Below are 13408 nucleotides of genomic sequence, written 5' to 3'. Positions count from 1 at the left end.
GAGATGCTGGAATGATATCACGCAGTATGTCTATGAATGAGCATCAGAAGCCCGACGTTCATTATATGAGCCCAGGACAGAATCAATATAAGCGAATATCACAGCGATCGCTTCAACAGACACACCAGGTATGGTTTGGGCTCATGCTCAGCAACGTGAAATCAAAGGCAACACAACACAGACTTGGGGGAAAAAAACGAAGAGCCTGGGGAGAAGGAGGGATGAAGCAGAGAGAGCGAAGGCTCTGAAAAGGGGACAATTCTAATTAAACTTTCCCGTTGTGAGCGCAGGAAATCTGGTCTCCACGTCCCTTTTCCTTGGGATAACATCCAAAACCAAAGACAGACATTGTTGTGAACACAACAGTTGTTTACGGCCCACCCACCTTTTTTTGGTGTTTCTACATCCCACCATCCCGCCGTCCCCTAGGCTTTATCGCAGCTGCAGGGTGGCGGAAGCTCTTTACTAAGATTATCATCATGAGCTCGGATGAAGGTTGTAAGCGAGGAAATTAGAAATAAGTGGATATCGCCGGTCCTTTGCGCCTCTGATTCGCTCAACACCCCTTCCTTTTGACCTGTCACAGGGACTCTTTCTTGCTAAATATTCTGTTTCCACCAAAGCCAAGCCTACATCTCTATTCTGGGTACTTCACGTGCTCCGTCTTCACCCCCAAACACATCCCATCTTTATTTCCTTTCTAACCATAATAGCAAAATCGCCTCAGAAGCAAGCTTCATGTGAGGCATCCTCGTATATTTTTCAGGAACCCTATTGTGTTTTAACCTACATTTTTGAAGATTCCCCTATAAGACCCCATTTTGTGCATCAAAATGACAGGGAAGCAAGGTAGCTCCTGCCCCTTGTTCTGGGCTATAGCAGGTCCAGCTGGGACCGGCAAGGCGTCTTCCAGCTGGAGGGATCAGATTGGAGGGGGCTGTTCATTTATTGGAATGGACGTGTGTCAACGACACTCTCTAAAGTAGTGTGCCAAAGAGAAACCATAATGTAGTTTCTGGTCAAGACAAACACCTCTGAGATTTTAATGGGGGAAAAAAAATCATGTGTTTGTTCCAGTCTGTTGCAAAGGAAATACGGTATCAAGCATCAGTTGACGGAATCATATGAAATAATACGTCCTTCTGCAAAACTATGGCTTTGCAGAATGTACCTTTTTATTATGCATGTTTTCGGTTGAAAACCAGCAGCTAGCCTGTCCGTTGCTGCGGAAGGGAGAGACAGTATGATCCTTAATGTGCCAATCAGGGGGGAAAAAAGAAAAAAAAATGCAGCTTCTCATTGACCCCTTACTGACAGTCGAGCTCTACATGAAAAATCCAAAGACCGGGAGCATATTTGCTGTGTTTCTTGGTTGCAGTGGATGATGATACTAACTCATGGTCTCACCGGTCTTTTTAAAGACGTATTTTAAAGAATAACGACAATGTTAAGACCCCGAACATTTTTTTTTGCAGAATTGTAAATAAAGGCAACACCGGAGGATAGTTTTTTATCAATGCGTGGCACAAGAGACACATCAATAAGTGAAATAAAAGCCCTCTTCCTTTTTCAACAATGGAAATAAATCTACACTCAATCTGCCAGGGCAAAGACTTATATTTCTGTTAATTAACCTGCAAAGCATGAGTTTCAATATGAGTGAAACACCCAGGAGCCGTGGGCCAGAATCAAGTGACCTAGAGTTTTCTCGTGCTCTGGCTGAATGAAGGTCAAGTGACTTCAGACAAGCCACTTAATTTCCATGCATTTATCTGCTAACAAGGATAGTGTTAGACCTGCCTGCTCCCCCGGTCCACTTAAAGATAAAACAAAATTGCAGATTTGAGCATTTATTATAGACTCCTATAAATCTCAAAGGCTCCTGGATAATGTGATTCTTTCTCAAGTTTGTTCCTAGACCATATCTGAAGGAAGTGGCCACTCTGTCTTGCGGGCTTCTAGCAACTCTGCCTATCAACCTGCCCTTGTGTGTTTTTCATTTTCCTCTCCTCACTTGGCTTCTTCGTAGCTAGCACACCACTGGGTCGTGGGCGGGTACACGAGAAACAGAAGACCGTGCTTGCTTATCTCACCTGGGGGAAGACCCCATGTGAGGGACCTGAGGATACCCCGTAGGGGACAAGAGAACATGAGAAGGTTTAGGAAACCATGCTGAACTGTATATAGGGGAGGAGCTAAAGCAAAGAGAAAGCTGCATTTAGCAGGTGGAGGTGTCTCAGACATGATGGGTCTGATGTTAAAAGAAGCAGGAGATGGGGCCCTGGGTGGCTCCCAGGTGGTTGGGTACCTGCCTTCGGCTCGGGGCATGATCCTGAGATTGAGTCCCGCGTCGGGCTCCCTGCATGGAGCCTGCTTCTCCCTCTGCCTGTGTCTCTGCCTCTCTCTGTGTGTCTCTCATGAATAAATACATTAAATATTCAAAAACAAAACAAAACAAGAAGCAGGAGATGGTGGTGGTGAAGAGAAGCTGCTAGAATGGCATCCACATGATGACCACACACATACACACACACACATGCCTTCTTGGGATGTTGGAATCCTAGTAACGTCCTTTGGAAGATAAAAAGAATGGATAACATTGAAAAATGTATGATGTTGGCAATTCCCCAAGATTTTTGTGGAGCACAGTTATTGGAAATTTTCCTAAAATTTTTTGATCAGTAGCAAGTCTTAATATATATTCATGTCCAGTGGTGAGTGTATGTGTTTGTGTGTATATATACACATGCACACCCTAGTATTATACTGGCCATTAAATATAGATCATACACAATTTTTTATTATATATAATTTATGTTATATATATAAGTATAGATAATTTTATTATCCATATATAGTATTTAAATATTTATATTTAATTACATATATAAGTTTATTATTGCTATATATATTGTGTTTATATATTTATATCTACATAACTATATATTTATATGTATATAATTACATATATAAAATTTTATTATGGCTAAATATATTGGGTTTTTTAAAGATTTCATTTATTTATTCATGAGAGACAGAAAGAGGCAGAGACACAGGCAGAGGGAGAAGCAGGCTCCATGCAGGGAGCCCGATGTGGGACTTGATCCCAGGACCCCGGGGTCACGCCCTGATCCAAAGGCAGATGCTTAACCACTGAGGCACCCAGGCGCCCCTATGGCTAAATATATTGTATATATACACAGTACAAAATAGGAGACAGATTGCCACGTTTTAATTCCTGACTCTTCTGCTTATTGACTTTCTTGGCCTTGGGGCAAATATTTAATTCAATTACTTTTTATTAATTTCTTAGAACCTCAATTTCTACATCTGTAAAATGGGAATAATAATTTTACCCTCCATATGGAGTTGTTGGAGATGAAATGAGTTAATACATGTCAAGAACCAGCAGCTAGCACAGAGTAAGAACTATACAAATGTTTTTCAAACAAAATAAAATAAATACATTTATGATTGCATACAAATAATGACGTATATAGTATATATACACCATAACATATGACATACATCACATTATAATGATCCTGGGATCGAGTAGCATGTCAGGCTCCCTGCATGGAGCCTGCTTCTCCCTCTGCCTGTGTCTCTGCCTCTCTCTCTCTCTCTCTGTGTCTCTCGTGAATAAATAAATAAAATCTTTAAAAATAAAACAAAAAAGGTATATATTATATACTCAATATTGAGTACATATAGTATATATGATATATACAATATCACATACATATAGCATATACTGTTTATACAATTTTATATATTGTATCATATACACTTTACACGACATACACCTGCGCATGTACACAATCTACATATATACACTTGTAACTAATTGTAACGGGAAGAGAAAAGGCCTGTAGGGCATAGAAACTTTTCTTTTGAAATGTAACGATTGTATTTTTTTTTTCTGATTTACTCCTGTAAATGTTACACATAGTATTTGAGGATAAATTTTTACTTTTCATAAGCCACTTGAATGACCTTAGGACAAGCACAAGCGTTGTCCTTAATTTCAAAGTGATGTCAACCTACGCAGGTAAGATCAAACAAGCTCCTTGGGACGCGTGGTTAGTGTTAATATTAGCACCGGGGTAGAGAACAATGGATCATGGCGTTATGCCTCCATCGTAGACAGAGCAAATGTTGGGTTAGAGACGAGTGCACATCCAGTGTGGCAATTGTCTCATTTTCATGTTGTTGTGCCAGAAACATAAAAGCCGTTACGTGCAAATGTAAAATGGTTATAGTATCGAGGTCAACTTTGCCCGGTGCAGTTGGATGTACATCTCTATCAGCTTTTGGAGGACAACCAAAGGCCAAATCTGCTTCTTGCTTTAGAAAATAGTTTTACTGTCTCAGGACGTCCACACAAACACACGGACTATATTATGTATGGTTAAGGTGTGTGTGTTCGCAGCATCTGCGAAACATAACACTGCGTATTTGTCACATTTCTTTTTACGTAATACATATAAAGAAATCTATATTATATATTTATATAATTTATATAATATATATAATTATATAATTTATAATATACACGTGTGAATTTTACCCTACGTTCCCATAGACACAGATGTGTATGTGTACATACATGTTACGCGGTGACAAATCCCTGCTATGACGTTGATCAGAGTGCTTTGAAAGAGGCGTCGTTAGAAGAAAATCGGACGATGACCCCGAGCTCTGTTCACGTCTTCTCCCACCGAGAGACCGAAATTCATGAGAGGTGACAGACCTCGCTGTCATGTCACACTGGTTTCCATTTCCAGCCCCCGTGCTTACCTTGGACACATCACCAAGGAAAGATTTTTTTCCTTTCTTCTTCATGTGATTTTTAGGGTCATCACAGCCATATAAATGATGCAAATCCTATCGATATATTTAGGTGTTCCTATTTTTCTGCGCCTGTCTACTCCCCATGATAGAGCAAAATATTTTCCCAAGGGGAGGGAGACCAATGCAGTGTGTGCTGCGAACCCACGTGCGTGGCCCAGCAGGTGGTGCTATCTGCTCTGTGTCAAGAGGCCGGGATGGCGGATGGAGTGGCCCAGAGACCAGGCTGACAACCTGCAGACGCAGCCAGGTGAGGGACGAGGCTTCCCATCAGTCCTGGGCAGAGCTGCCGTAGGGCACCAGGCACCATCCTGCTCACCCAGCCCCGCCGCGAGATGGTGGAGCTGGTGCTAAAGACAAAGAGTCCCTGGGTGTTCACAGAATTAAAAAAAAAAAAAATTCTCCAAAATATTACACTGGGAATTTGCAGCATCTCAAACTGGAGAAATCTCCACTCCTTTCAGACAAGTTGGGGGATTATGATATTCGATGCTGTTAACATCGGTTTTAGGAAAATGTAATTATTTCCAAAAAGTGATGACAAGACGAATATACACACGAATTTATCATTCTCAACATGAAGCGAAGTATAGGATGTGAGGCCCTCGATTGGGACAAAAGAGTTTTGCATCGTATGTAACGTCATGATCCGTAAAAGCTCCAGTGCCAAGTTTCTATGACACTTTTCCACTGGAAACTTCACTCGAAATTCTATTTTACCATGAAATACATTTCATGGCACCGCTAAAGTGATTCCGTACTGTGTTAGAATATGTTCCCACTGCTGATCCTTTGTGACACGTTCTTATTTTTACAGCTCAGGAGACTTAACGTCCTGAAGTGCTAAATGGTTTGTCCCGAAAGCCCGTTCTTAAAATTGGTCTATTCAGGGCATATTTATTCAGTGATTTTTACGTGCCTGATTTCCTGCTCGCTTCTGAGACGCGCCTCGTTTGCAAGAGAGGAGCTGACATCTTAGCTCAGAAAGTCAACAACGGGAACAAGGGGAAAGAATGGCATTTCTGGAAGGGACGGGATGGGGTGACAAAATAAAGCAGGTGCAGGGGGTGCATGCTCGGATGAGGACTGCCCAGGAGCAGGTGATGGTCCGCTTGGGGCCCGAATCCTGGAGCATGGGAAGAAGCCCATGTTTGGAGTCAGGGAGGAGGCAGGTGTCTACAGAAGAGGACCATCTCACTAGGAGGTGAGGACCTTTCTAAGAGCGGAAGGAAGTCCCGAGTGAAGGGCATGGGCACAGACAGTGGAAGTTGAAAGGTGACATCATACGTGTGCACAGCAGCCCGGTCTATGACCTTGGCGTCCTGGGGACAGATCGAGAGATTCCCGTAAACTGGCTGAGAAGCTACTGGTTTCAGCAGAATAGTGACTGGGCCATGCGTGTGCACAGCTCAGCGGGGCTCTGCAGGTGTCCGGAGCTCCCTGGGGGCCGGGGAGGCTTGTCAGGGTGGACACCCATGTGTCAAACATGAGTTTGGACACGTTCTGTCCTCTTCGGTTGTGGGAATGGGACAGGATGGGCCGTAATTCTTACCCGCTTAACAGAATTGACCACCGAAGGTGTCCAGTCTTGAGCTTCTCTTCCTTGGGAGTTTTTTTTCACTCCTGATTCATTCTGTACCATGTGTTGGTCTGCGGAGATTTTCTGTTTCTTCATGATGCAAGCTTGGTAGGTTTGTGTGCTTCTAGGAGCTTCCTAACTCCTCTTCGTAGATGTTCTGATGCTTTGGAAGACCATCATTGACAGTAGGATACTATGATCCGGTTGGTTTCAGCGGCATCTTTTTTTAAATATCTGCATTTTTATTTGTCTTATTCTTTTTTAAAAAAACAACTCAGTCTCATTGATTTTTTTCTATTTTTTTTTCCTGTTCTCCATTTCTTTTGTGTCTGCTCTAAACTCTATTACTCCTTCCTTCTGCAGACGTTGGCCTTTGTTGGTTCTTCTTTTCCTAGTTGCTTCAAGCGTAAAGCTAATTTGTTTCTGGAAGACCTTTCTTTTTTAATGGAGGCCCTTCACCCTATAAATGTCCCTTCACGTACTGGTTTTTCTGCATCTCGTAAGCGCTATGTGTCATTTTTATTTTCTGATATCTCAAGACAGTTTCTAAATTCCCTCCTAATTTCTTCTTTGACCCATTGGTTGTTTGGATGGGGTAGACGGGTGATGGGCATCAAGGAGAGCACTTGTTGGGATGAGCACTGGGTGTCATATTTAAGTGATGAATCCCTAAATTCTACTCTGAAACCAATACTACACTACAGGTCAACTAACTGGAATTTAAATAAAAACATGAAACGAAGAAATGAGTAAGTAAACATGGTGCTGTTTGATTTCTACCACTTTGTGAAATGCTGCCGATTATTTTTTAAAATAACAACTTGACTGACGTATAATCCACAAAGCATTAAAATTCACTCTTTAGATGTACCACTTAGCATATGGTAGTGTGTTCACAGCATTGTGCAACCGTCATTACCATTCACTGGGGTAATGGTTTTGTCACCCCTAAGACAACTCCGTACCATTAGCAGTCATCTCGATCCCTCTGTGCCCTCAGTCCTTGGAAATCACGAATCTACTTGCTGTCTCTACGTATTTGCTTATTTTAGACATTACGTATCAATGGAATCATCCGATAGGTGGTCTTTTGTGCCTGACTTCTTATCGTAACATGATCAAGGTCCGTCCATATGTTAGCATGTCTCAGGGCTCACTTCCTTTTTGTTACTGAATAATATCCCATTATAGAGCTCTATCACGTTTGGTTCACGTATTCATCCGTTGATGGACATTGAGGGCTTCTTTTTCTTTAAACATTTATTTATTCACTCATGAAAGACACACAGAGAGAGGCAGAGACACAGGCAGAGGGAGAAGCAGGCTCCATGCAGGGAGCCCGACATGGGACTCGATCCTGGGCCCCGTGAGCCGAAGGCAGGTGCCCAACCACTGAGCCACCCAGGCGTCCTGAGGGCTTCTTTTTTCTTTATAATTATTACAGATAGTGCTTCTGTGAACATCTGTGTGCTACTTTTTGAGTGGACGTATGTTTTCATTTCTCCTACGTATATAGCGCTGGGTCAAGGGCAACTCCGTGTTTAATATTTTGAGGGATGGCCAAATTGTTTCCCAAAGCAGCTGCCCTATTTGAGATGCTTTAGGAATCTACATTTACATTTTAGGAATCTACCAGGAGAGTATCAGAGTTCCGACTTCTCCATAAGCTCTTGAGTACTTAACTTTATTTCTTTTCGATTCTAGCCATCTTGGTTGCGCTGTGGAATCTCATTGAGGTTTGCATTTGCATTTCCCTAATGACTAATGATGTCGATGTCGAGCATCTTTTTTATGTGCTTAATAGCCATTTACACCCCCTTTTTGGCAAAAAAAAAAAACCTGTTCAGATCCTTTGTTCATTTTTTTTTTAATTGGGTCACTTGTCTTTTTATTGCTACATTTTAAGTATTTTTTTTTCTTTGAAGGAAACTAAGTGAGTTAAGTAGATGGCAGGAAGATACCTCAGTGCGTACCGTTAAGTAAATACAAACCGCTGAAAACTACACCTGTGTGTCCCTCTCCAATCCCAACAACCATATGCATCCCCAAATCAAAAGTTCTTTTATTTCCAAGATGTACACCAGCAGGACTTTCAGATCACGGATGCGCTGAGAAAGCAGAGTTATTAATATATGTCCCGTTTTGGCGCATCTTTATTTTAGAGAGAAGCGGGCAGTGTAAAATGTGGTTCCACCACAGAGTAAGGCATGCCTATGAGAAAGTGATGTGTTATTATAAATACTTTTATCTTATTGTAATGGCCATGGGCAGGTTCTTTCCACTCAGTACCTCTTTAGGAGCAGTATTTTTGATCACACTGTTTGCTACCAGGTGGTAGCATAAAATGAACCAGCGTCCCTGCTCATAGACGTCTGGCATTACCTTATTAAGAAGTCACCCTTTCCTGAGAAACTGCCTGCCCTTACTGGTGCTCTTTTAAGTTGAAAAAGCACTAGAAAAAGTATTCTTATATGAATTAATTCCCCCAATTATTTTCCAACCTCTTATCGTCGTTGTAGGCCATGGGTTGAAACGAAGTACGGAAGAGCGGTCAGATAAGGCTTCACCATGTTCAGCAATCTCTCTTGGACCAACGCTTTGTAATGTGAACGAAGTCTCCTTTCAGCTTTATCTGGTGTGTGTTCTGAAACCTAAAACTCTGTGAGAGAAAAATGATGTATCACTCAACATCTCTTGGTATTGATGAGTAACAGCAATAGCATGTGTTTGTGTGTTTCTCTCTTTTTTAAAAAAGATTTTATTTATTTATTTATTTATTTATTTATTTATTTATTTATTTATTTATTTGACAGGGAGAGCACAAGCAGAGGGAGCAGCAGACAGAGGGAGAAGGAGAAGCAGGCTCCCTCGGAGCCCAAGGTGGGACTCGATCCCAGGACCCTGGGATCATGACCCAAGCCGAAGGCAGATGCTTAACCGATTGAACTACTCTGGCACCCCCCTCTTTCTTTGTTTAATTGTTGTAGACTCGTAGTTAAAAGGGTGATTTCTGTTTCTGCCATATGAAGATACCGAGAAATTTTTATCCCAAATTTTTAAATGAAATCCAGCTTACGTCATTTCTGCTGAAATTTAAGACCAACTTTCCTCATTCTGACTTTTGCAGTAGAAATGGAAAGAAACTGCCCACTTCCACCTCCTTAGCATCTCCTCTTATCCTCCTGCTAAATGCCAGTGATGACATTTGTGGCCTCCACGGATAGATCTCACTGAAATATAAATGCCAGCAGAGTCCCCTTTGCTATTTAATGGGCTCAAGTGAGTTGAGCCTATTCATGGTAATTCAGTTCTGTAGGATTCTCATGTAGTTCGTTGCTTTGAGCTTGTTATTTCCATAATGAACAAGAGATTTAGAACATCAAAGGAAGAAAGGAAGATATGTAATGTTTTATTGAGTGTTATCACCTACTAAAGTAAGTTTGATTAAAGGAGCAAAATCACTATTTGCAAAAGTTTGATCCAGAATTTATTCATAGCCTCGTGAATGAATGGCTCTGCTTGTTGATTGGAAAGGCTTAATTAACAATAATTTTTTTCAGATGAAGATCGTGAATTATTGATTTGCCCTCTATAGCAAGTCTTTCTTAGCACTAGAAACAGTTAGGCCGTTTCAGCTCTCCTTTGCTCCTCCCTAGAGGCAACCTGTCTTCTGCATATAGTCGTATGGACACCATTGTTCTGTTCCCGCATCAAAACTATCCCCATTCATTCCTTAGCTTTTGGCAAGAGCACTGGACCTAAAGATTCAAGGGAATGGCATAAAAATAAAATAAAATAAAAATCCTATGTGACTACCAGAATTCAACAGGGCAAACAAGATTCCTTAAAACTCAGGGGTTGGCTTCTGCCAATAATGTGGATAATGTGCCAAATAAGAGAAATGATGAAAGCTTGACTGGATAAAGAGCCACTGCCAAGCTCAATCAAGCCATTGGCAGAATTAAGTTCTTCCTGGGATGCTGGATTTAGGGTCTTACTTGGTGTTTTAATCTGCTCAGGCCGTCATAACGAGATACCATAGGCTAAGTGGCTCAAGTAATAGACATTTATTTCTTACAGTTCTGGAGACTGGGAAGTCCAAGATCAAGGTATCAAAAAGGTAGGGTTTTACTCTTAGTTCTTTTCTCCCATGTGTTCACGTGACCTCTTCATCCGCATGCAGAGAGAAAAAGAGAAAGTGAGAGAGCTCTGTATCTCTTCTTATGATAAGGACACTGGACCCTCATGGTGGCCCCCAACCTCATCTACACCTAATTGTTTCCCAAAGATCCCACTTTAAGTACCATCACATTGGGACTTGTAGGGAATACAAACATTCAGTTCATAGCAGTTTGTCAGAGCCCCGATATCTTACCATGTGCACATCTCAAACGTCGCTACTTATTTTATCAAAGCCTATAAATTGAGAAGGTTAAAAAGAGGGTTAGCAAGACTGGACCGAGTCTTTTATGAACCAATCATGAAAGTGACACCGTAGCACTTCTTTCCTGTTCCTTTGGATCACCGGGACAGCCAGCACTCAATGAGACAGAATTCTGCAAAGATGTGAATACCAGGATTTGAGGATCATTGGAGTTTATCTAACAATGAACTTTCTACAAGGAGCTTCTCCCCCACTACCCAGCTTGATACTATCTGGGTAAGTTTCAGACGTGAACAGAGATGGATGCCTCTAGTCTGCCTCTCAGCCTGGCATCCACTGTGGGTTTTCTCTCCAAATGCCAGAAGGCAAAGAACATATGAAAATTGTGGATTCCAAACCACTGATTGTAGAACTCGAAATATGAAGCATGTTAACCACACCCCCATAAAAATGCCTCAAAGTTTACAGAAGGTTTACAGGTTTATCTTTTCACAAAAGGTAGTAACTGATTGATTCAGCCCTTCATCCTCTCCAGATAAAATACTTGTGATTATTTAAAGATATTTAATACCTTATGAAACCTGGTATTAATAATACCAATAAAAACAAAATCTTTCCAATTTTTTAAAAGATTTTATTCATTCATGAGAGACACACAGAGAGAGGCAGAGACACAGGCAGAGGGAGAAGCAGGCTCCGATGTGGGACTTGATCCCAGGACCCCAGGATCATAACCTGAGCCAAAGGCAGATGCTCAACCACTGAGCCACCCAGGAATCCCAAATTCTTTCCAATTTTTAACAGGAATTAAAAATGTAGAGGAGAATGCATAGAGTAGTATATGTAGAAAAACATTTACAATATATAATAAGAAAATGAGAACCGATACCTACCTACTGTCTCCTCCTCAAAGAACCACTGTTTAGTCTTAGTGAAGACTGAGTCTATTAGGATATAACCAGACATCCTGATTCTCAGTTAATTCTGGTTAAAAATAAAGTTAGAGTGACACCTTCTCTAAAATCCTTGTCTCATCATTATTCTACAGCACATTTCCTGATAAATTTTATTAAAGTGATTATTCACACTTTTAATTAATGTAAATTTCATGTCAGTTATAGCTTCTCAAATATCTCCATGCCACTTCTCTATCCCTACATAATGAATGCGAACATAATTCCATCTTGGCCGTGTACGGTTACTCGGAGTCTACTTAAATGTCAAAGTTTTAAAATTTCTACTTAGAAGGGTATATTTCTACTAAATGATATAATAAAGAGAGCCTACCCACTGGGCAAAATATGTGCCCTCTTGTGTTCTTCATCTGCATGAAAAGAGGATTATTCCATGGGAGCACATGAGCTGAGATTTGCCTACAGAAAAGTGAGGTGCATTTGCTGGTTTTCCTGTGGATCATAATTATATATATAAATATATATATATGAAATATAAAAGAAATCTATTGGGTTGTAAGAGTGAATACCCCAAAGTTGCAGCTCAGCTCTAAATATTCGATTTGGTCCTCTCAGAGCTTAAATTCACCCTCTACAATGGGCAGTCTGCAAGCCTTGCCCAGCGTGGCCCATGGTAGACTCTTCTTCATCCGTTGAACTAGCCTGAAGCATCTTAAGGAAAAAGAAGGGACCTGATAAGAGATAACACATCCCCACTATGATCACAGGCTGGGTGAAGGGTTTCTGATTGTGTAATGGAATAATTGAGTCTGTCCACAGTCCACATGCAATGAGACAACAGCGTGGGACATACAACATGCTTTCTTCCACATATTGAGGAAATGCAAGAATTTTCATCTGTATCTGTTCCCAGCGTTCAATGAGGTTATCAATCTTCATTTTACGTCTTGTGAATAGCTTCAAGGAATCCTTCGGATGGCAAACGTGTCCTCCAAAGTCCTTAAAATCCCTTCACATTTTAAATGTTGTTTAAGATAATGCTATAGATGGGACACCTGGGCGGCTCAGCGGTTGAGCGTCTGCCTTTGGCCCAGGGCGTGATCCTGGGATCCAGGATTGAGTTCCACGTCGGGCTACCTGCATGGAGCCTGCTTCTCCCTCAGGCTCTCTCTCTATGTCTATGTCTCTCATGAATAAATAAATAAAAATCTTAAAAAATATATAACGCTGTAGATTTTCCTTTCCATTCCTCATTGCCATCAGAATACACAGGAGAGTCATGATGAGGTCACTATTTCATCTCAACGATAAGAAGAAAAGCTTCTAAATAGGCACCAGCCTCATACCTGCATATTTACTTCCACCTTAGTTACATCCAATCCTTATCATCTTGTCATATTGGTATTATTATGTGTCTCAAGCATCTGATACCATAGATATTCAGAGAGTTGATATACGTTCTTGAAGCTACAGAGCTCATCTATGGTCAGTTTGAGATTGATATTCAAATTTTTTGCACCCCAGGATTGTTGCTGTTTTGACTATGGTGCTTTGTTCCCTCGTTGCTTAGGAATTATTTCATGTTTCAAAGTCTAAAGCAGGTAGATGATCTTAATGAGTACATTTTGAGTCTCGTGGCAGATATTGCATTCAAATCCGTGATGAATATTAATTCAAATA

This window comes from Vulpes lagopus, chromosome X (assembly GCF_018345385.1).
Source record: "Vulpes lagopus strain Blue_001 chromosome X, ASM1834538v1, whole genome shotgun sequence".
Lineage (NCBI taxonomy): Eukaryota > Metazoa > Chordata > Mammalia > Carnivora > Canidae > Vulpes > Vulpes lagopus.
Note: the sequence above shows the minus strand (reverse complement) of the source record.